General features: G+C 39.2%; 1 long non-coding RNA gene across 2 annotated transcripts in view; it reads left to right on the forward strand.

Annotated features, from left to right (window-relative positions):
* LOC134550611 (uncharacterized) overlaps positions 1-18,444 on the forward strand; it is a 112,252-nt gene extending 93,808 nt beyond the window's left edge. For both annotated transcript variants that reach the window (XR_010080375.1, XR_010080376.1), the window contains 3 exons: positions 10,980-11,045; positions 17,495-17,601; positions 18,315-18,444. This is a non-coding gene — a long non-coding RNA (uncharacterized LOC134550611). The remainder of the gene's footprint in view (positions 1-10,979; positions 11,046-17,494; positions 17,602-18,314) is intronic.
* Positions 18,445-20,856: the final 2,412 nt, after the last annotated feature.

Below are 20,856 nucleotides of genomic sequence, written 5' to 3' on the forward strand. Positions count from 1 at the left end.
GAGAAATAACCTCCTAATAACACTCTTGGAATGAAAGAGTGGTGTTAGAAACAACATTCAGACTAGAAGATGTTAATTTCTCATCCTTTCTCTGTGTTTCTTCTTCTGCAACTTCATAAATGGATCTAGCATCTTAGAAAATGATTTGAAAAAACTTTTTAAGGGCTATGTGTTGACATGTTTGCATGGTGATACTTCTATATCTTTTAGCATAATTCAATGTGATGCAGAATTTCCAAATTCAGGAAAACCATTTTAGTATGTGGGCTTCCAGTTGAAGATTTTTCAAGGATTCCTTAGAAAGTAAAAGTCCAGTTTTCATTGGTATGACATTCACTGTCATGCTGAGATTTCTAAAGAGGCCTCAGCTCTCATATAGATGACAAATAAAGAATCAAAACTCAGGTAAAACGATACTTCTACTTACATTAAACCCTTAGCAACAAGAAGGATGCAAACAGGTAACCACAGTGTTTGTGTAGAGGCTGCCCTTATTCAAGGTAGATTTCAGTGTTGTGGTTTGGTCTTCAATATTTATGGAGCATTTTTAAGATGAAGAGTGTAATACACAGCATTGTATTGCTACAGTGATTGGGACTACTGCTATGAGATAGTCTAGTAGTTTTTAATAAGGGTAGTAAGTAGAAAATGATCCATCAGGGATGAACCAAGACTGAAAATGAACAATGTGAATGGTGCTCTTTAAAAAAAGAAAAACAGTCCTCCAAGACAAATAAACATTTGCTGCCAAACTCTTATTTTATTAAATTAGCTCCCTTTGCTCTGTGTTTGGTGTTTATCTTTTTAAAGGTCAGTTGTATATATTGTATCTCTCAAAGTTCCCATTTGTGCCTTCCCTAAAGCTCAGCTGACTTTCAGATACCATCTGACATAATGAAACTGTGGTAAGCATTTTTTGAAGTTAAAGTGCACCGTTCCCATTTTCTCAATCTGCTGCTGCCAGTGCAGCTTACAAAATCTTATATACAGGTAAAATTTACATTTCAGGTTTTGTGCCTGTAGTTCTTGTCATGGTGACAGTTAGTTTGTACTGGTTACTGGTGAGGCTGTAGCCCCTCACAAAGAAGGAAAAACAGTCTTATATTCTTTTGCTGTACATGGTTATCATGGGAAAATGTATTCTAGTGTGGTAAGTGTGAAGATAAATGATATAGGGGTTAAAAAACTACACCCTGGAGAAAGAACACTGAACCAGATTTCCTGCTTGCCATCCTGTACTCAAACACAAGCTGAAAGCTGTTGTTTGGTCTGATTTTGACCTGGGTTTCAATATAGTCTTAGAGATGAAATAATACACAGGTTATTGGAGACAAGGGCACTTCATGTAATTCCTGAATTACTGAAAGCTTATGAAAACCTTTGCCTGATCTTCTGTCTGCAGCAACAGCTTTCCTTATGGTTTTCTGGTGCTATACACCCCAGATAGTATTCTTTGCCCTCTCCAGGCTTTGGCACAAGGGAAACCACAACCTGACTGAAAATACAAACAATTTGTCTCCAATATGGCTCCTACCACATGGAGATTTGTATTTGTGGTCTGGCATCTTTCTGAGGCTGCGAATGCTTGTCCAGTCCTGCCACATTCTACCAAGCAGATCACACTGATATGTATGCCATATCATCTGCAATTACTCTGTAAAGTACAAGATACCTACTTCTGCAAAATAGAATGTTTTCCTATATTTTAAGTTCTTTAAGCAATTTGGTTGACTCCTTTTCATATGACTTCAGAGAAACTTTCACAGGCAAAGCTGTTGCCTACAAAAGCACCTTCTTGTCTCTGTTGGCAAAGCTTTTCTTGCTCCGATGTAAGCTGCAAAGTTACAGTAGAACCATTAAGGACAATTATAGCAAAATACACCTTAGGAATAATGAGTTAAGTAATAAAATAAGAGGGGATGGTGTGAAAAATGCAACCAAAGGACGTAATTCAAGCCAGGTCAACTTCTATAGTACATAACACCATACTAATCATGCTTTCAACAGAGCAACTAGTAGAGGGAGTTTTATTGCATCTCTTTGACCCATTTTGAAAAAGCCTGCCCTAAAGCTAAGAGACCTAAGGGCAGCTGAGTCTAAGATAGCTGAACTGACAAAAAAAGATCCATTTAAAGTCTTAACTGGAAAGTTTTTCATGTGATAGTTGTGTGGCCTTTTCTTAAAAAAATCATCTACAAATCCATAAAAAAATGAATGGATTATCTTCAGCTAGTTCTGAGTGCCCTTCTTTTGATACATTAAGCTATATGAGTCAGTCATTAATTTTCAAGTGTTTATCAAAGTTCTCATATGAAGTGATGAGGTAATTTTCTAGTATGAACTAAAGTTTACAGACAAAATTATGAGACTCCACAGAATGCTGTTGACACATGAGAAGCTGATGCCTCAGGGTTTATAAGCAGGAGTAAGTCATTAGCAAAGTTTTTATAAAGCAATATCCTTAGCTATTTAGACCTCTCCTGCTTATATTTGCCTGAGAAGAGAAGGAAGGTAGAGTAGAATAAAATAAACATCAGTGAAATGAGGAAATTAGAAGAGTGACTGTTAAAAGTTCTTAATCAAGCCATTTAGCAGTTCTTTTCAAGCAGCACTAGTATTAGGCTGCCCTGTGCTAACTGTGTTTATCAAAGCAACATTAAATATCTTGAATCCAGCCATGAATGTTGAGCCCGGGGAATATTCATGGATGTGTGGAAACAAGGCTTCACTTCAGCCTGATTCAGTGTTTCATTTGTTTCCTTTTTCTATTTATCTGTGTCATCTATTAAGGTCAAATGCCCTCTGTCTAGTTATCTGTCACCATGGGCAGTGCAAGAAGTGCCTCTCCCAGAATTAGCCCATGTAGGGTATGGCCACATGTGACTACAGTCTTCTTTTGTTCCTGAAAGTTCCTGAAAGCCCTTCTCAGTGAGTGCACTGCAGCATCCCACGATGGGCAAACCCTTTGGGTCTGTCAAGTGCTGTCAGATCTTGGCTAAAAAAAACAGTTCCTTGACAGACTGTGAGTGAGCACTTCCTCATTGCAGGCCTTTGATGAAGTGCACTGGCAAAGCAAAGATGAGAGGTGATACCACCTCTAACTGAGCTCTGGAATCTGCCATTTATCTGTGCCCTTGCTGCAGGTCACCAGCAAACCTTTCCTCAGGTAGCTGATGTGTTGCACAGGGGCCTCATGCTGGAGTAGGTACAGAAATCACCTGAATTTAAAACAGTTTATGTCTGTCTTTTCTTATGACAAGCACTCATTAAGAGCTAATTGTTACTACTGCTTTGAAATAGATTAATAATTTTCCTTTTTAAGGAGCTCTTCTAGAGTCCAGTTATAAAATCCAGCCATTCAGCTAAAATGGATTTTTTCTTCTGAATGAAGAGAATATTTGTTTCATGTTCAGAAATTCACATAGTTCATATTTTCTGTGTAGACTCCCTTGAGTGTTCACAGATACTATGTTTCTCTTTCTCTTCCCTATAATTTTGTCATAAATTCAGTATTTGTGAGGAAAGCAAGATAATGCATGTGCAGCTCTAGTCTCTCTGTGTATAATTCTATGCCTTATTAATGAACTAAGGCATGACCAAACCTCGCAGTGACACTGGTAGTCCCTTCCCCAACACAGAAGATTTCTGCTAGATTAAGTAAAAAATGGTTTTAAGTTGCTCTTTGTCATGGATATGGGTGCTTCTCCTCCTCACCTGCCCACTCTGCTGACCTGCTAATCTCTATCTATTTATCTTTAAAAGAGTGCATGACTGGAACAGACCTTGAACTGATACATACTGCCCCAAAGGGTTATAGCAAAAGGCTTTTCTGTCAGAGAGGGTGAAACAGGGCTGTACATTTTAAAATGAAAAGGGAAGGCCTCTTACAGAAATAGGAGGAATTTTATTCTTCAAGCACTCTGTGATACACTTACTCATCTAAAACAGTAGAACCTGTCACAAGATTTCTTAAAAGGTAAATTAATTAATCATAATGGCCTTGTGTTCTCTAGCCACAGAATTTACTTTCTATCATACATCCATACATTTCAGTATCAAAGTTTCTTTATGCAGTTGTATTTCTATTACTTATTAATTCTATATTTGCAATGTGGAAATCAATTTAATCTGGTCTAATTCTGCAGAAAGCCTGAAAGTAAGTTGGAGAACTGAAAACTTACCCACTTCTCTCAGTGGGAAAGACTGTGGACTTTGTAATTACTTGTCTTGGATTCAGTGCTATGATAAACACCAACAGGTTATACACCAATAAATATGATAATCTGTAAATAACAGTGGATGTCTTTACAGATGGGATGGAGGTGGTCCTGAGACACAGAATAAAATTAATTTGGCAGTGGAATTTTAAGGTTGAAGTAAACACATTTGTCTCCCATCTTGTTAGTGAGTATAAATGCCCCAACATTTTGGTTTTTTTTAAGTAACTGGAGTTTTTACATGATGTCTATCCCTTTAGTGCTTGAATAAGAATGTAAAATGCCTGTACTATCCAGATCTGGGTGCCTGGGATGGCTATAAGAACTGGCTTAACTCAGATGCAGTAAAAACTCTTCAGTGCACTCTTCCACCATCCAACAATATTTGGCTCAAGAACTTCATACTCTGAAAGTGGTATCCTTTGTATTTATGAAATCATGATAGATATTTATTCTGGGATTTAGTCCAGTTAATTGCCTCCTGAGTCTTTGTAAATACATAGTAGCTGCCATGTTCTGTGACAGTGACTTCAGTCGCTTAATGATGTAAGAAGAATATTGCTGTTTCTTCTGCACCTGCAGCCCACTGTTTTCCTTTGCTTTCTCTGGTTCTAATAGAAAAGAGAGAAAAATTCCTCCGTGTGCATCATCCTCAGGCCTATGAGCCTAATACCGTCATTACATATTCTTTCTGACCTGTAACTCACCAGTTACATCAGCTTGGGATGGTAAGTCTGTACTACCTGTGCCAGGTTCTCCTCTTCAGTGGGTACTGTTTCACTGTGCCTATGCATGACAGAAGAGTCAGTGCGAACAGAGAATCTTCCATATAATGATGCTTGTTCCTAGTTTGAAATGTATCCCCTATATATGAGGACCAAACTCCTCTCAAGTGGAGAGTGCAAATCATGCTGAGTTGTGCAACAATATTTTGTTAATCTGTGGTTGGAAGTGATATGTGATATTTATTTGTAAGTCACATTTTCCTTGTGACTTACAAATAAATCACTTATATATGGTGTCTTAGTTTGAAAGACAGGTATCAGCTAGGGAGGGGCAGGGCCTCCCTAGGGATGGAGAATTCAAATCCCCTCCCTCCAAATTATTATATCGGCTTTCTGGCAGACGTATGGGGATAGGAATAACATTTCTTTACTAGTATGTATGACAAGGCAAACAAACAATAACAACTACAGCATTAATAATAAATAGAACCAGGAACCTGGAGGGGCTTTCTTTCACAAAGCCCGGGGCAGTTTGACCTCGGTGCCCCTGTGGGACTCTGAGAGCACCAGACTGTAACTGTGGAAGGTCCCAGGCTGGTGGATGAGTTCAGAAGGTCTGTGCTGGTAGCTGGAGCGGCAGGGGTGTCCCTGCAGGGCAGAGCACTGTGGGGCTACAGAGTAGCAGAAAGCCTGGAAGCAGCGCTCTTCTGAAGAAGCAGTGGTGGGGCAGGGCTGGCCCGGCAGGGCAGGAGGAGGCGAGCTCAGAGTTCTGAGGCACACGAGCAGACGATGGTAGATTTGGCAGATTTCCCAGGACGGGACGGGGTGGTGACAGAGAACTCCTCCCGCAGTGAGCAGCAGCATGGCTGTTCTCTCTGATGCCGAGAGCAAGACAGCGAAACTGCCTCCAGCCCCATCCTTTACCTGCCCCAAAACCTTCTGGTATCTTTTTTTCTTTTTTCCCTTGGAGAGGAAACTCCCAGAGACAAAAAAACCAAAAACAAAACCAAAAACAACAACAAAAAAGGGTGTAGCCCGGTGCTACCGTTTCCTTTGGCCACTTTGTTTTGGTCAAGCACTCACCAGTAGTTAGTCTCCTAGCAACTTATGGTGAAAAATTGTATAAGTAGAAAAGAAACAAATTTAAACCCCAGCAGATGGCAAATTGAATCCTGAGATTATTTTATTGCATGATGTTGCTTAAATAATGAAAATGGGTTAATGGATGATGTGTTTAATAAACTGAATTTCAAAGGAGGTTTGAAATCCTGTAGATTGGGGTTTATTCCGGTTAATAACAATACTAGTTCAATTTCTGAGCTGCATCATAATACAAAGATGACAATTCTGTTTGCTATTGTAGTGGACATTGAAAGATGATTGATGGCACTATTTTTTCTGCTGCTTCACTGCATGCCAACTCTATTAATTGCTAATTGTTTTAAGATACACCTCTATGTATTTGAAATTGGGGTGGGTGCCATGGTTGTCCTAAAGTGATATGTAGTGAGTGCTCTGAAAGCAAATATGACTCTTTAATTTACTAGGTCAGATAAGGGCTTAGATGTTGCTATCTAAACTGCAGCATTTTACACTTGGTGTCCAGCTATTCCATCATCTGACTCAAAAAGCTTGTTAATCCTGATGACTTCCAGTTTACTACACAATAAGTGGCAGGCTTAAGAAGCAAAGTCTGATGGAACAGGACTTATTTATTCAACCCTCAGCTTCCACTAACAACCTATGTCATTGCCTTTAGACTGGCTCTGCTCTCCATAGCTCAGGGCTGGCAGGGACTTGCATTGCTCTTCTTCCCATTTCAAGCTCTGCCTCCTTAATGGTCCGTGGTTGACTCACTAAATAGACACTCCAGCCATGCATTTATATGGCTGACAGCCAAAGACAGATTGCCCTGTAGATGGCAGGGCTTTGATTGGATGCTGCCTTTCTTTCAGTTGCTTTGCTTCAGACAAACTGGTCAGAAAATGCCAACAAATTAGAAGGCAGGAGCACAGTTCTTTGTTATGCTGTTGCTAGCAATAATAATGCAAAACATTGTACATCAGTTCCCATCTGGTGTAGTTTTCATTTTCTGGGCTGTTTTGCGCTGGAGCAAACGACAAGGGTAGAATATGTTACAGAATTGGGTCATAGATAATTCTGAGTCAGTTAACTTTGTGTTCATTTCTAAAATCTGGTTCATTAGCAGTGGCTTCCTGTCAGTTTGCCCCATTACTCAGGATAGTGGATTCTATGCTTATCCTGTGATAGAAAGTGGGAAATCAAGAGATAAACTCCATGCAGATTAAGAAGCAAGTAAATAAGAATAGAAGAATTTTTAATGAGGTAGTCTTTCAGATGTTCATGTCAGTATTTATCTTAAAATATCCAATTGATTTGTCCTTGCAAAATGTTTTTTCCTATTGTTTATCCTTCGAAGTACAAAAAGGAAAAAATTGCATTTTGACAGTTCTTCTAATTTGCATGATAAGGGGGAAAACTAGAGAAAAAAATTGTTTGCTAATCTTGTCTTCCACAGCGCCAAAGTCTTGTGGTTTTCCTAAAATTAATATCCTTAATTTTATCTTTTGTGACTGGATAAGAAGAAAAATAACTGTGAATTCAACCCTCTGTCTCCCTCAGTGTAGACCTTGAATTTCTGGGTTTCTTTTTAAAAAACCCAGGGAACAGCTGGTTCAGTGCTGAGGTGATCATAGATGTCTTCTTCCAGAAGTGCAAGGGAAAGTATAAGAGTCCAAACATACAATCTTTATAAAAGCCAAAGATGTATTTTTCTGATTCCGTGTCCTTAGTATTGTCCATATTTCCACTGGGAAAAGCAGCATGTGTAGAAGCTCTCCTCTATGTGCTCCAGACATCCCAGACTAGCTGTGCCCAGACACACAGGCCATGTGTTGTCTGGATGGATTGACTCTTGATTACAAGAGCAATGAGTCCAGACTCTGATTCAGGCACTGAGGCCACTTGTGAGCAAAGCCAGCAGATGGCTGTAATAGGTAAAGAGCATACTAGAACTAAAGCAGGAGTCTGATGTTCAAATCAGTAACTCTGGCGGAAGTGCTGCTCAGGTCAGCAAATTAAAGCAAAATTAAATACTGCATTTTTCTGCTTTTCTGTCCCTATCATGTCCTTTTCTTCACATACCAAAACTAAAGGAAAATATTTTGTCCATTACCAAGGAAATTTAAACTATGGATGAACAAACTAGAAGTAAATGTATAATTTCAGAACTGTCTTTTGCTGTCTTTGTTTCACGGGGGATGTGTGTCAGAGGCAAGAGCAAATGTGTAGAGGTAGCACCAAGAAGTCAATTTGAGCACACAAGACAGGAAATTTAACTGTGATTTTAGCTTCTCTAAATGTAACTTTTCTAATGAGAAACTTTGATTTTTGTAATCACTGAGTTTTTTCCAGATTCTTTCCTACTCAGCAGTATTTAGAATAGTCTTTGCATTCAAAGAAGATATTTTTTCTGGAAAAATGGGTTGTAAATATCTTTTTTGTGTCCTCCTCTTTGAAGGATAGCTACATGTCAGCTGAAGCGAAGGCATGTCAGTACCTAAAGGGAGCTTACAAGAAAGCTGGATCAGGAATCTTTACAAGGACATGTAAAAGGGTGAATGGCTTGAAACTGAAATAGAGTAGGTTTAGACTAGATATTAGGGAGAAATTCTTTATTGTGAATGTGGTGAGGCACAGGTTGCCCAGAGAAGTTGTGGATGCCTCATCCCCAGATGTGTTTAAGGCCAGATTGGTTGGGTCTTTAAGCAAGCTGCCTAGTGAAAGGTGTCTTTGCCCATGTCAGGAGGGTTGGAACCAGATGTTCTTTAAGGCCCCTTTCATTCCACATCATTCTGTGATTCTATGGTACATGTGTTGTGTGTTAGATGATGAAGTAACTGCAAGGAAATAGGATGTTACTTCTGCTTGTTGAACAGCCAGATTCCTGTTTCCTTCCCTCAACACCAGATCTTCAAACACGCAATGCTCATCAGTTACTGTCTTCCAAATCTTTGCTCTTCGATAGAAATATGTGACACAGGATGTGTTGGTATAATTTACTCTGTGTGCAGGAAGCCTAGTGTTATTTAGCCTGGCCTGTGTTTTTTATGACAGAACATAAAAGAATTGTGTGTAACCTCCCATCAATCCAGTGCAGCTATTGCCTGCAAGATAGTGAGTGGTTCCTTTAAATGGATAAAAAATATGTTGCCTAAAAAGGATCTGAATCGCAGAATCCTCACTTGATAGTTGATGGAGAAGTGAGGGAGCAGGCTCATATGAATGCTGTTACCATCCTGGCTGGACTATACACTTTTCTTGGTACACAATGTACAGCTGTGCAGCATGGCTGTTGGTTTGTCAGTAGTGCATGTCTGCTACCCTACCCAGAGGCTGGAGAAAAGCAGCTTGCTTGATCACTTCCCATTTTACTGGATCCATGAATCTATCATTTGGAAGTATCTCTTCCACTGTCCTGCTGTCAGGAACTGAGACAAGGTACAGTGCTAGTTTTGGCTGAAGTAGAGTAAATTTTCTTCACAGTGGCTGGTATGGGACTGTGTTTCGGATTTATGCTGAACACAATGTTCATAATAGAGAGATGTTTTTGTTATTGCTGAGCAGGGCTTACACACAGCCAAGGCCTTTTCTGCTTTTTGTAAACATTCTATTGCTCTCCAGTGACCAGCTATGAGAGTTACAGCTGTCAGTGATGTGAGGCAGCTTCCCCAGAGTGTAAGGTTTTAAACATGTCATCACTTGTTAATGACTACAGGTCACTATTACACGGGCCAGGATTTGAAATACTGACCTGAAGATGACAAGCCTGATGTATCTTTACCATAGCTGTGAGCCATCCAGGGCTTCTTTTCAAACAATGTAAGGAAATTATCTGCAGTGTTATTGTATGTATATATTAGTGGAGATAATGAGATGCAATGAGTCTTGGTTTTTGCTCCCTGTTTTCAATAGTGCAGTTGTGTTTGCCTTGATATACTGTTATGGGAGACCAATGATTAAGGGGCAGAAAGAAAGGGTATAGCTAAAGCTTGCCTCCCTGAGAAGGCCAGAAGGTCTAGCCAGCCAGCCATTAAAAGCTCATTACTGCAGCAGTAAAAGGATTGATCCCTTAGTATAGCTCCCTCAGAACTTTAACAATTAGCCCAAGTGCAATTATATACTGGCAGTATAAAGAGGCTGCTGATAAATCATATTTTTTATTTCCAAAGGCAAGAGAGACAAGAGACGAGATATTAATACACAGCAGCATATGAAATTAATATAAATTGGGACCTAATAAAACAAGCTGCTTGCAGTGGTGCTGCCATTGCAAAATTTTGAATAACTTGACAGTAACAGACAATTAATTGCATCTGGGCAGGGATGAGATTCTTCCCATATCAGGTGATTTGGCTCAGAGCAAACAGGCATATTAAGCAGACTACAGATTTCAACAGAACTGGCTGGCAAAAATGAAGTTAGAGCAGCTTGAAGCAGTAGCTTGAGGAACAAATAGACTGCTTTAAAGTGTAGAGTACTACTTACTCCATTGCATTAGGTGCAAACACAGAACCAAAATGTAGTTCCTAATCCCCAGTGTTAAGAATTAGTTTTGGAGATAACAATGTATGGACACGGTATATAATGGACCTGGTAAAGGACAGGTTGTGAGGAAGAAACAAATAGAACTATGAGATTCTTTGGCTTCTTTCTGTGTTTCCATGTGGGGGCATGTCTGCACTGAGACAAGGACATCAGAGCTTTCTAGCTGAGTCGATGAATAGTCTGACTCTGCTTCTCTGGACTTAGTCTTAAGAAACCTAGTTAAAATACAGGCCTGCAGCCAGAGTTGTTTGTTCCTCCCCAGGGTAGTCTTTCAGGATAAACAGTACTTATGCAATGGAAATAAACTGCAATATTAAATCAATACACATATACCTCCAAGAAAGGGCTTTAGTGGCCCCAGTTCACCTTGCACAATCCTTGCATATTCCTCCTCCGCTTTCTCTTTCAGGTGGAGTGATTGCCTTTTCTGGAGCCCTCCTCAGTGCTTTTCACAGGCTCCCACAGGACATACCCAGTAAGGCTCTTTAGAAATCAGCCCAAGAAATTTCTGTCTGTTAATACAGTTCTTCAGCTTCTAGTAATTTCAAACATTTTGCCTTGAATAGAACATCAGGAGGACATTACACTGATTTTGCTTTCTGTTAGATTTACAGGCCTGCCTGTAGGGTGTCTGGTGGATTGCAGGAGTGTAGCAGGATGTGGGACACATTGAGCCAGTGTCTTGGCATAATGCTACAGAGGTTGTGGATTTCTCTGTGCCCTCTCAAGTGCTTTTAGAAGCACTGTCAGCTTTAGGATGATAAATTAGTGATAATATCCCATGGTCGTAACATTATTTACCGCTATAAAAACACAGTTAGAGTAGACAAGATTTCTGCAAAGCACTTGTTCCAGTGTCCATAAATACCACTAACTGGAGTCTTAATTCTTTGATAACCCAGCTGCCGCTAGACATGCCATGTTGCACTCCAGATATTACAGTCTATTTATGATAAATGAAATATAAATTTGAGAGATGCAACATTGAAAAATATCAGCTACTCATTCTCAGGATTGTTTTGCGGAACTGTTTTTAAGCAACTGTAAAGAGTTGATTGAATAAACTCTGATTTCTTCTTCTGCCTCTTCCTGATTAACCTGTATCTGTTTTCTGTTCTGAATCTTGCACAACACTGCTAAAATAGAAGGACATTGTTCTACAACCTTATTTAACTGCATAACTGTGTGTATTCCTTGGCTTTCCATATAATTAGCTTAAAGGAAACTGTTACTGTACCTGAATTCTTGTAATTTATAAACCTTAAAAGAACTGACAGCAAACTGTCAAGTAATAATTTTGGTTTGCCATTTCCCAATTATATATATATTCACTAAAATTTTTAGGATGACTACTTGATTTGCATCATAAATGCAAACCTATTGTAATACAGTTTTGTGAAATAATTTCTTTCTTGTTTTTTTAACCAACTTTAGTGGCAGTTGGCATTCTAAGAAGTCAGCAGAATCTTAGTCTACACTTAACTACACTTACGACATGAATGCATTTATTCAAAATAATAAGCTATAGGTGAATATACTGCATTTGAGAAAACTATTTGCTGCCTCACTTTAGTGGTTGGTCTAGAAAGGAAAAAGCTGATGAGTTTAGGTGAATTCATGAGTCTAAAGGAAACAGTCAAGAGCTGCTGTTGGCCTACCTAACCATGAGGGTCTCTACAAGGTTAGCATCAGAGCATGTCCTCTCCTCCTGCCTCAGAACAGAAACTCCCCTGTGCATGGATTCAAGAGTTCAACTGCTGTTGCTGTGGCAATATATACATCCACTCGTAGCCTTCTTTTCATTCTCCTTTCATGACCTGAGTTCCTCTTGAGGAATGGGTTGCGTATTTAAAGGTACACTTTCAAAGCTACAAATATCTGAATCATGAGGGAGTATTTAGAAAAGTATTGTTATGTGCTTGCCTGGTTTTATACTTTTTCCATTGCATTTATAGGTTGCCCAGGGACATAATACTGAGTTAGACTAACCTTTTGTCTGTTTCTGTACATCTTCTCCAGAACATACATCCAATTATAGAAGTTAGCAACACTCCAGAGATTTTCACAAAGAATTGCTTTTCCTCAAATGGGCTTTTCCTGAATATTCAGTGCATGTGAAGGGTCTCTTTTGTTACTTTTGCTGTCTGCAGCACAGCAGGCAACACTATGTCGTGGTGTTTTGTTTTTTTCTTTTTTTTTTAATCTTACGCTCAAAGGTACAAGGCATGAGGTCTCTGGGTGCCCTTGCATAACAGGATCTGAAAGAAGAACTCATGCACTCATTTCCCTTCCGTGCATGCAGACGCAGAAACTTTCAGAGTCTGGATTAAAGCTGTTGGCATCACTTGACATTTTTAGGTGGCATTTCCAAAGAAAGTGTTGATGTGCAGAACACTTAGGTAGTCTCTGAAGAGTTTTGAATATCCATCTACAAACCTCAGGATTCATATGCAGGGTTCACCAGAAAACGGCTTTGTTTCAGCCCACTAATGCAATGTGTGGTATTTAGTAGTTACACAGGCGTAGCAAAGTGTTTCACAAAGACACAATGCCATTTCTCAGCACAGATATACCCTACTCTAGGAAATGGGAAGAACATTTCTCAAAAGAAGCGGCAGATGAGAAGTACTGCCTTAGCTGTGGATTTTGGTTAGTTCCTCAGGGGAGGAATTAAAGGGGGAGCTAGTCTAGGACCTATGGTAGAAGTTATGTTGGAGATGAGAATAGGGTCAAGAGACTAACAGAAAGGAAACAGATGTAAAGGTGACCCATAGTATTTAACAAGCTACAAGCTGGCCGGTCAAACCCATTAGAATGTACTGTACATACAGTGCAGTTAAGACCTAAGTTTAGCAGCAAATTCAATATTACGAAGTACTTCATGTGCTGGAGACATCTGATTTAGAGGTGCCATGGGAGCTATAACCATGCCTATCTTGGCTTTGCATTTTTATTCCTTTACTTCACACATCTTTTTTGGGAGAAGAGCCATTTCAAATCCTGGAAAAACTTTTGCAAGAAAACTGTACAGGTGAAAGAGAGCTATTGTAACCTGAGAAGCTGAGAGAACCTGAGAGAACAGGGAGTCCTTCAACCAGAACCAAGGTAGATTCCCTCTGCATTTGGGCACATGTTTCTACAGTGCATTGTGTTCATGAGCCTAAAGATTGCAACATTATCCAAGATAAAGAAAATGCCAAGGTGGTCCTTCAGTGCTATTAACTTTTTTTATTAGCAATGAAGCAAGATACTAAAAAACCCATAATCCCAATTATTTTTCCCTCACCTCGATCATCAGAAATCTTGGCACAATTTTGCAATTGCTTAAACCTTATCCACCAGAGTAATCCTTGATGATGTGCAAACCCTCCAGTGTCTCCTGCCAAATGAACTGCCTAAAGCAAAAGTGATGTTCTTAAAATAAAAGTACCCCATGTCCACCAGAGCATGAGTCACTTTCATCCTCTTCTCTTGTAATAGTCATCAGAGTGCAAGCTTTGATAAGTTTCACCAGGTTATCGGTTCTGTGCTCTTCTGACAGACTGTCAGACCTTCCCTCCCCGTGCTTTCTGTTCTGTTATCTCACCAAGACTGAACTTTCTACTGTCTCCTGAACACCGTATTTAAGCAATTTCCTTAATAGCTGCTGCTGCAGTGCCCTGCAAGTTCCTCCTTTGCTTCTGTTTGAAGGACACTTGTTTAGTTTAGGAAGGGGCAGGTAGAGCAGCAGGCTGAGCACCTGTGGTAGGAAATTCCCACTGCTTCCACTGATGGGGTCCACAGTGCTCACAAAGGTTTGTAGGGTTTAGTAAGTGTCTGACTGGTCTGTGAACTGACTTCTAGGATAAAGCTAGGTTTAAGCACTCAACCAGCATCAGCTTAATGTTTAAGAGCTCTGAATGAAAAATCAAATGTCCTACTAAACCCACTTTTTGTGGGTTTCAGTTTGAAACAAGTGTGGCTAATTGTCTTAAATTTTCAAGAGCAGGAGTTAAGCCAAATTTCAAGGAATTTCTAAAGCAAATTTCTGGGTTTGTGCCAGAACTTTGCCATATGCTGAAACTGGAGCCATATCTCTGTTATGGATCAAGGTCATAGATTAATGTCCTTCCAAATCCAAGCCAGAAACCTCATAGGTTTTGTTTCGGTTTAGAATTTTTTCTTTTTCTTCTTGCTCCAATCACAATACCTTTTCCCTGAAGAACTGGTACCAGCAAATACTTTGCCCAGTACATTTCTCTTACTGTAACTTTTTTGTTGCTGGTCAGGCCTGGCTATGTAAGTAATTCTTTCCTTGGACTGAGGCAGGAGTGCTCACATAGCACTGTGCTGGCCTGGCAAAATATCTTCAGGCTCTCTGCCCTTCCCTCCAGCTAGGGCTGTGGTGCCATCAATATGCTAATTCAAGGGGGCTGAGAGCAGAACTCCCTACCTGCAGCTTTTTAAGCTCAAAGATTTTTTAATCAGTTTCCTAATTGGAACCTAGGGGACCCCATTATGCTTTAATAATACAAAATCTAACTTTTAAAAAAATCTTAATTATGGGCTGCTTTTTAAGTGGATTTGATCACTGAGAATATCTACCTGTTTTGGAGAGCGGGGAAGGCGGCTGTGTCTCCTTTTAGAAGGTTTGGTATGCTAAAATGCTCTGGAATCACAGGTAAAATGCTCCATATAGACAGGGCCTTAAAGGTGTTGCCATTGTATCAATCCAGTCTCTACGCAATGATAATCTTTTTTTTAAAACTTGTTTTCTTTTTCTTTCTTTATTGGTGACCACAGTGATTATTATGTGGTCAGATTAGTCTGTGTCTCAGACAGTTTAAAGGACTATATAAGTACTGTGTTGGAAGTTTGGAATTGACAATGCAGACCAATAATTTCTATGAAATATTTTCCAGAGGCACTACTGGAGAATAAATCATCACAATGCTTGTGTAAGCAATTTCTCACTAACCTCATTTTGTGATTGGCACCATACTGTCCCTGAGCTTGGAGATGAAGCGTTACTGCTAATTAAGATTTTTATCGTGTAAAGATAAAAGCCCTTTTTTTTGGCACACGGGCAGGCACAATCAGAAGTATCCCTATATATGCTTGTATACTGATTGTATAGTTTGTAAATCATCACTTGTTTCTCTGCTTACAAGGGGAAGAAATAGTTTCATAACACACTAATTATGAGTTTAGTAGTTTGTAAATTGACATGTAATTTCTAAGAGATTGATTAAACTCCAAACCAACTTTTTTTTTTTTTTTTTTTTTTTTTTTTTTTTTTTTTTTTTTTTGTGAAGGTTGTGTCAGAATTCCTTAGAGACTATCTCGTGCTGTGTTTTCTTGAGTCCTGACAAGACTCAAGAATGTTGAGTCTTCTCAAGACTCATCAGCTATGTTACCCTCAGGACTTTAGTTACTGTCTTCATTATATAGTTTTTGGGGAATGCTCATGCCTGCTCTTTATACTGGAAACCACCATAGTCTGAGGAGCATGCACTTTGCTTAGTCACCATGCATGAGAGGCACATTAACAGTCCTGTGAGGTATCAAGACAGTGAGTCTCTTGATGTGTCTGTAAACCTGCATAATCCTGCATTTTGTTTGTTGTTAAATAACTCCATTTTTTGAAAGACAGCAAACAAGGGATGATATCTACCAAGACACAGAGTTCTTACCAGGGGATTTGGTCCCACAGACTGTTTGATTTCTGGAGTCATATTTGTTCCCAGCTTCTTGAGATTTTGGCACTAATGCTTACCTCTAAATGTCTGATATGTAAGTTGAGTAGTAAATATTGAGTGATGACAGGGATCTTGAGGCTGTTCCTACAGAAACTGACTACCAAGAGATGTAGGAAGAGTTTGATTTGGACCTTTATATGGGCCTTCGATTTTGATCCCGGGGAAAGGATTTGCTGATGGAGAGATCCAGTATCACTGAATAACTACCTGCTTTGGGAGACATGGTGGGAGTCTGTTTATTTCTGTTAGGGGCTGGCTTTTGTCTGAGTTTTATTCATCAAATATTATTCTCAAATAAGATTGTTTTGGGCATTCATATTGTTAGAAGAAAAATGCAGATATCTACCATAAATAGTGCAGTTCTGAGATGACTTTGCTTAAAGGAATCTCCCCACCTCTCTCCTTTAAACACAGGCGCTGCTGAGGGTAATTTGTAAATTTGCTTGAATGTCTAGGATTAAGTGGAGCAGTCTTGAACTTAGGTGTATAAGCAAGGTAATAAATTCAGTTTGAAAGAAGAAGGTGAGGAACTGATAGTAATTTTCCTCAGAATTAATTCTATATTTAAGCAAAGGAAATCCAGTTGTAGAGTTGCAGTAACTACTGGCTAGAGGTGGCTGTGTTGCCAGCTGGGGTGCAAGAAGGTACAGAGACATCTGATGAATCTGTTCCAGAAAGCTACTTGAGGTTGTAGGAATGTAAAATAGTCAAAATCAGTACATGCATGGTGTTAAATAAATGAGGGCCAAAGAAGAAACGAAAGCATTTCTTCTACCCAACCATCCCCACGATGTACATGTCTGTTTGGTCGATGGCTCTGAACTGGAAGGAGTGCACAAACCAATTAATTAAGTTTTGAGACCGTAGAGAAATAATATTCACGTGAAAGGGGAATCTGGAGGAAGTACTAAGGAGCATGAGTATTGCCAATATGTTTTGAGGAAAGGCAGTTCTAAATCAAAGGCACATAAGTCACCCTGGGCTATTTGTCTTGGTGCCAGAAAGGACTCCTTGATCCTATTTTACTGGGCTTTAGATATGAATTAGAGGGAAGATGTGCTGCTGGTAGCCAAAAGAACTGAAATATTGTTAAGGGAGGAAAAGAGAGGCATGAGATCTAACAAAAGAGCAGGAAACAGGTGCAGGGAAGATGCATCACAGTTCACCTCTATCTTTCTTTACCCAGGCAGGAGGAATCCCATCTTCTCCACTGTCCTAGGATATGCAACATATTTTAGTAGGGCTGGCTTGCAAACGTTATATTCCAGCTGCAAACACAGGCAAATAAAATATGTAAGTCCCTGACACTGCTTGTTCTGCCTTTGCCTGAACTGAGAAAGCAGTTTCTGAAAAAGAAGCTGCACACATCAAACTGTGTGACACATCCTCTTAAAAGAGAAAGCAAGTCCCTCTGTGTGAATAATTGCATAATAAATAAATCCGTACTTTCTCAAAATTGTTGACATTCTGGGTCAAACCTCTCTCCAGTGTAATTCCCCTGACTTGAGTGAATTTACATGAGATCAAAAGTGGTCCTCTTTGTTAAGAGACCACGGTGATTCTGTCCACGCATTTGTCTCACAGTTTGGAAAATTAGTTGCAACTTTGTGTCTCTGCATGTCTGTGTGCATATTACATACACCTGTGCAAGTGCACATGCACATCCATGTATGCATTAAGAAACTAAACTTCAGTTGTTACAAATTTCAATGCTATAAATTATCAGTTTAAATGCATTTTGATTGTCTGCCAGGCCTTTTTTACCTGCTACAATTTGCCTATTCATTTTTTATGTAAACCGTATTGTCCCTTGACTGGCAGAAAAGAAGGTTTCTTATGTAATTTTTAGGATTAATGAAAAAAAATCATAGATGAAATTTAAATATAATAATCATAAAAGTTTGCTGCTATAAAGCAGAAAATTTCTCTCTAATTTAGCTGTTGTTAGTTTCTTCAAGTCATAAGTGCTGATTAACGTAGACCTTTTGCTTCTCTTTTTGCTGTAGCGCAAACACAGCTACAGGAGAAGGAGCTGAATCCTTGCTGCCTCATGACATCAGTTTGAAGTTCAAGCTCCTTTGCAGAATGCTTATTGTGGTGATGAGGTGAGGAAGAGCAAATACCAACTGGATTGGCAGGTACTGCAGTTGCCTATGAATCACTAGCAAAAAGAAATCATAACTTTGATCTCAAACCAAATAAACTTTCAGCCATGGTAAAAAGAAAAAAAAGGTTGCTTTTCTGGGCTTTCATGTCTGACATGAGAGCACACACTCCAAGTACAGATCTCCAACACATTTTTAATTGCTTTACTTTTCACTGGAAAGAACCAAGATGAGACCCACCTAAATATAACTTCAGGAAATAATGTTTGTCTTACTATTTGCAGCAATTGAAAGAGATTAAAATTGGTCAAGTGTGAAATAAGGGACGAGCCAGTGAAGAACTGGTATAGGGATCTCTATCTGTCTTGCACAGAATACAAGACTGTTGAACAGTGTCTGGGAAAAACACATAGCCAGCAAAAGCATTCCCCTCTAGTGCTCTGATGCACATATCTCTTCTTGTTCAAAGTATCAATTTTCCTAATGTTTCAATATTTTATCTAAGTGTTTATAGGGAAATATAAACTGAGAAATTCAAAGCAGAGATATTTTTTTCACACCAGTGATTGCACCTTGAAAATGACTGTGGCAGGTTATCCCTGAAGGCAATACCTTCTCAGTATATGAGAATAGAATCTTCTTCTCAGGAATAAAATTATTAGAAGTTTTCTTAAGTACCACTGGTTTCACTGACTTCCTTTCTTTTTTTGTGGGAGATCGCTCAGACATTTTCCTCAAGGAAAACCACAGTTTAAAATTAAGGCTGAGGTACAGGGCAATGTGTAAAAGTACTCAGTACTGCATGTCCTGTTACTGTCCTGCTGTGAAATGCTCTGCAAGCCTTCTCAGAGCCTGAGACAATTTTATATTTCAGCCTTTCATGAGGAACCTTTAGGCTTGAGGCAAGTATCTTGTGTGCAAATATCTTGTGTGCAAACTTCTTTGGAGCAGCTGGTGACAGTCAGTGGCAAAACCAGAGCTTTTAAGTAGCTGGTTAAGGTTTTGACAATGTTCATGTTTCTCTGCCAGGCAGCTTAAGAAATCCATCCTATTTGCATTCTGTAAATCAGGTATTTAGGAGAGGTTTCTGGCCTGTACCTTTCAGATATGTTTCTGTGCCATGTAGAGATCTTGCTGTAAAGCCATATACTTCATTGTGATAAATACTGATGTTTTCCTTATGTGCAACTGACTTTTTACACCTAGATAAAATTCCAGTTGTCTGATTAGAAGCTGTATCATAGAAGAGGAAAAATATTAAAAATCACAGATTTATATTATGTATAGCAACATGGAAGGAAAATAATTTTAAATTAAATGAAAATAGTTGAGTTAGCAGTGCATGATACCATCCTAAAATAATAGTGATCAGTGTACTCAAAGGTGTCTGTCTTGCATGTTCTTTGAAACACCAGGGGTTTGTCCCCACCACCCAATGACTGCTGAAGCCAATGAGACTGAATTGGTCTTTACCACTCAGACTGGTTCTTTTATCTAAGAAAGTAAGGAAAGGTCAGGGATTTGGTGCTACCAGACCATCTTCCTTTTCCCTCTTCTCATTTTTCAGTGCACAGACTAAGCTGAGACAAATGATTGTGAGCAGTATATTCAACAGGCATTTTCTATGCTAGAAGTTACCATGCTACAAGCTGGCTTAAAGGACTTCATGCACAAGGTGGCTTTTTTTCCCATAGCCAGCAGAAAGATCTGAGGGAGAGCCTGCTCCAGAGAAAAGGAAAATATTGTGAGAAGTTTTGTTATAAAACTAGTTTTAGGGTTTTTTTTCAGCCACTCAGCTTCCTGAATATCACATCCAGCACAAAGCTGTAACACAACACTTGGATAGAAGTTAGAGTTTCTCTCATCAGTATGTGTTAGTGGAGCATAGACATTTAAATACTACATTTAAAGAATGGATGGTTTCAAGATAAATCCTAAAGCTTATGGTCAAATTTTTAAGAGTTTCAGAGATAGCTGGCTGCACAAAGAGGAAACTGAGGTTTATTCAGACCTTATTTTCACTACAGTGGCTGTTTTGTTTATGAGAAAAATGTCTGGATTTGATCCTCAGCTGGTATGAACAGTCTCATTTGAGAATGGTTGCATCAAATGCAAGTTAAATTGGACAAATGTGTTAAGGTAGTAAGCTCTCATCAGAATTTTTATTGTCTGCAGTATGGATCAAATAAGATAACCTCCCAGTGTCTGCTGCATGGGGTCACAATCTTCATAAATGTGACCTAGAACAAAATGAAGTTCAGAGAGGTGCTGAGAAGAAAATAGGTTATTGCCCCATCACTTCTGCAGTAAAGTCATCACACAGGGCTATTGGGCACCTTCAGCTCTGAGGAAGCTGCAAAATTTATTGGGTGGAAGTGGACTATTTTGTTATTATGTCTATTTTTGACATTTGTTTGAATAAGCTGTGCACCTTTCATTTTCA

This window comes from Prinia subflava, chromosome 5 (assembly GCF_021018805.1).
Source record: "Prinia subflava isolate CZ2003 ecotype Zambia chromosome 5, Cam_Psub_1.2, whole genome shotgun sequence".
NCBI classification, from domain to species: Eukaryota; Metazoa; Chordata; class Aves; order Passeriformes; family Cisticolidae; genus Prinia; species Prinia subflava.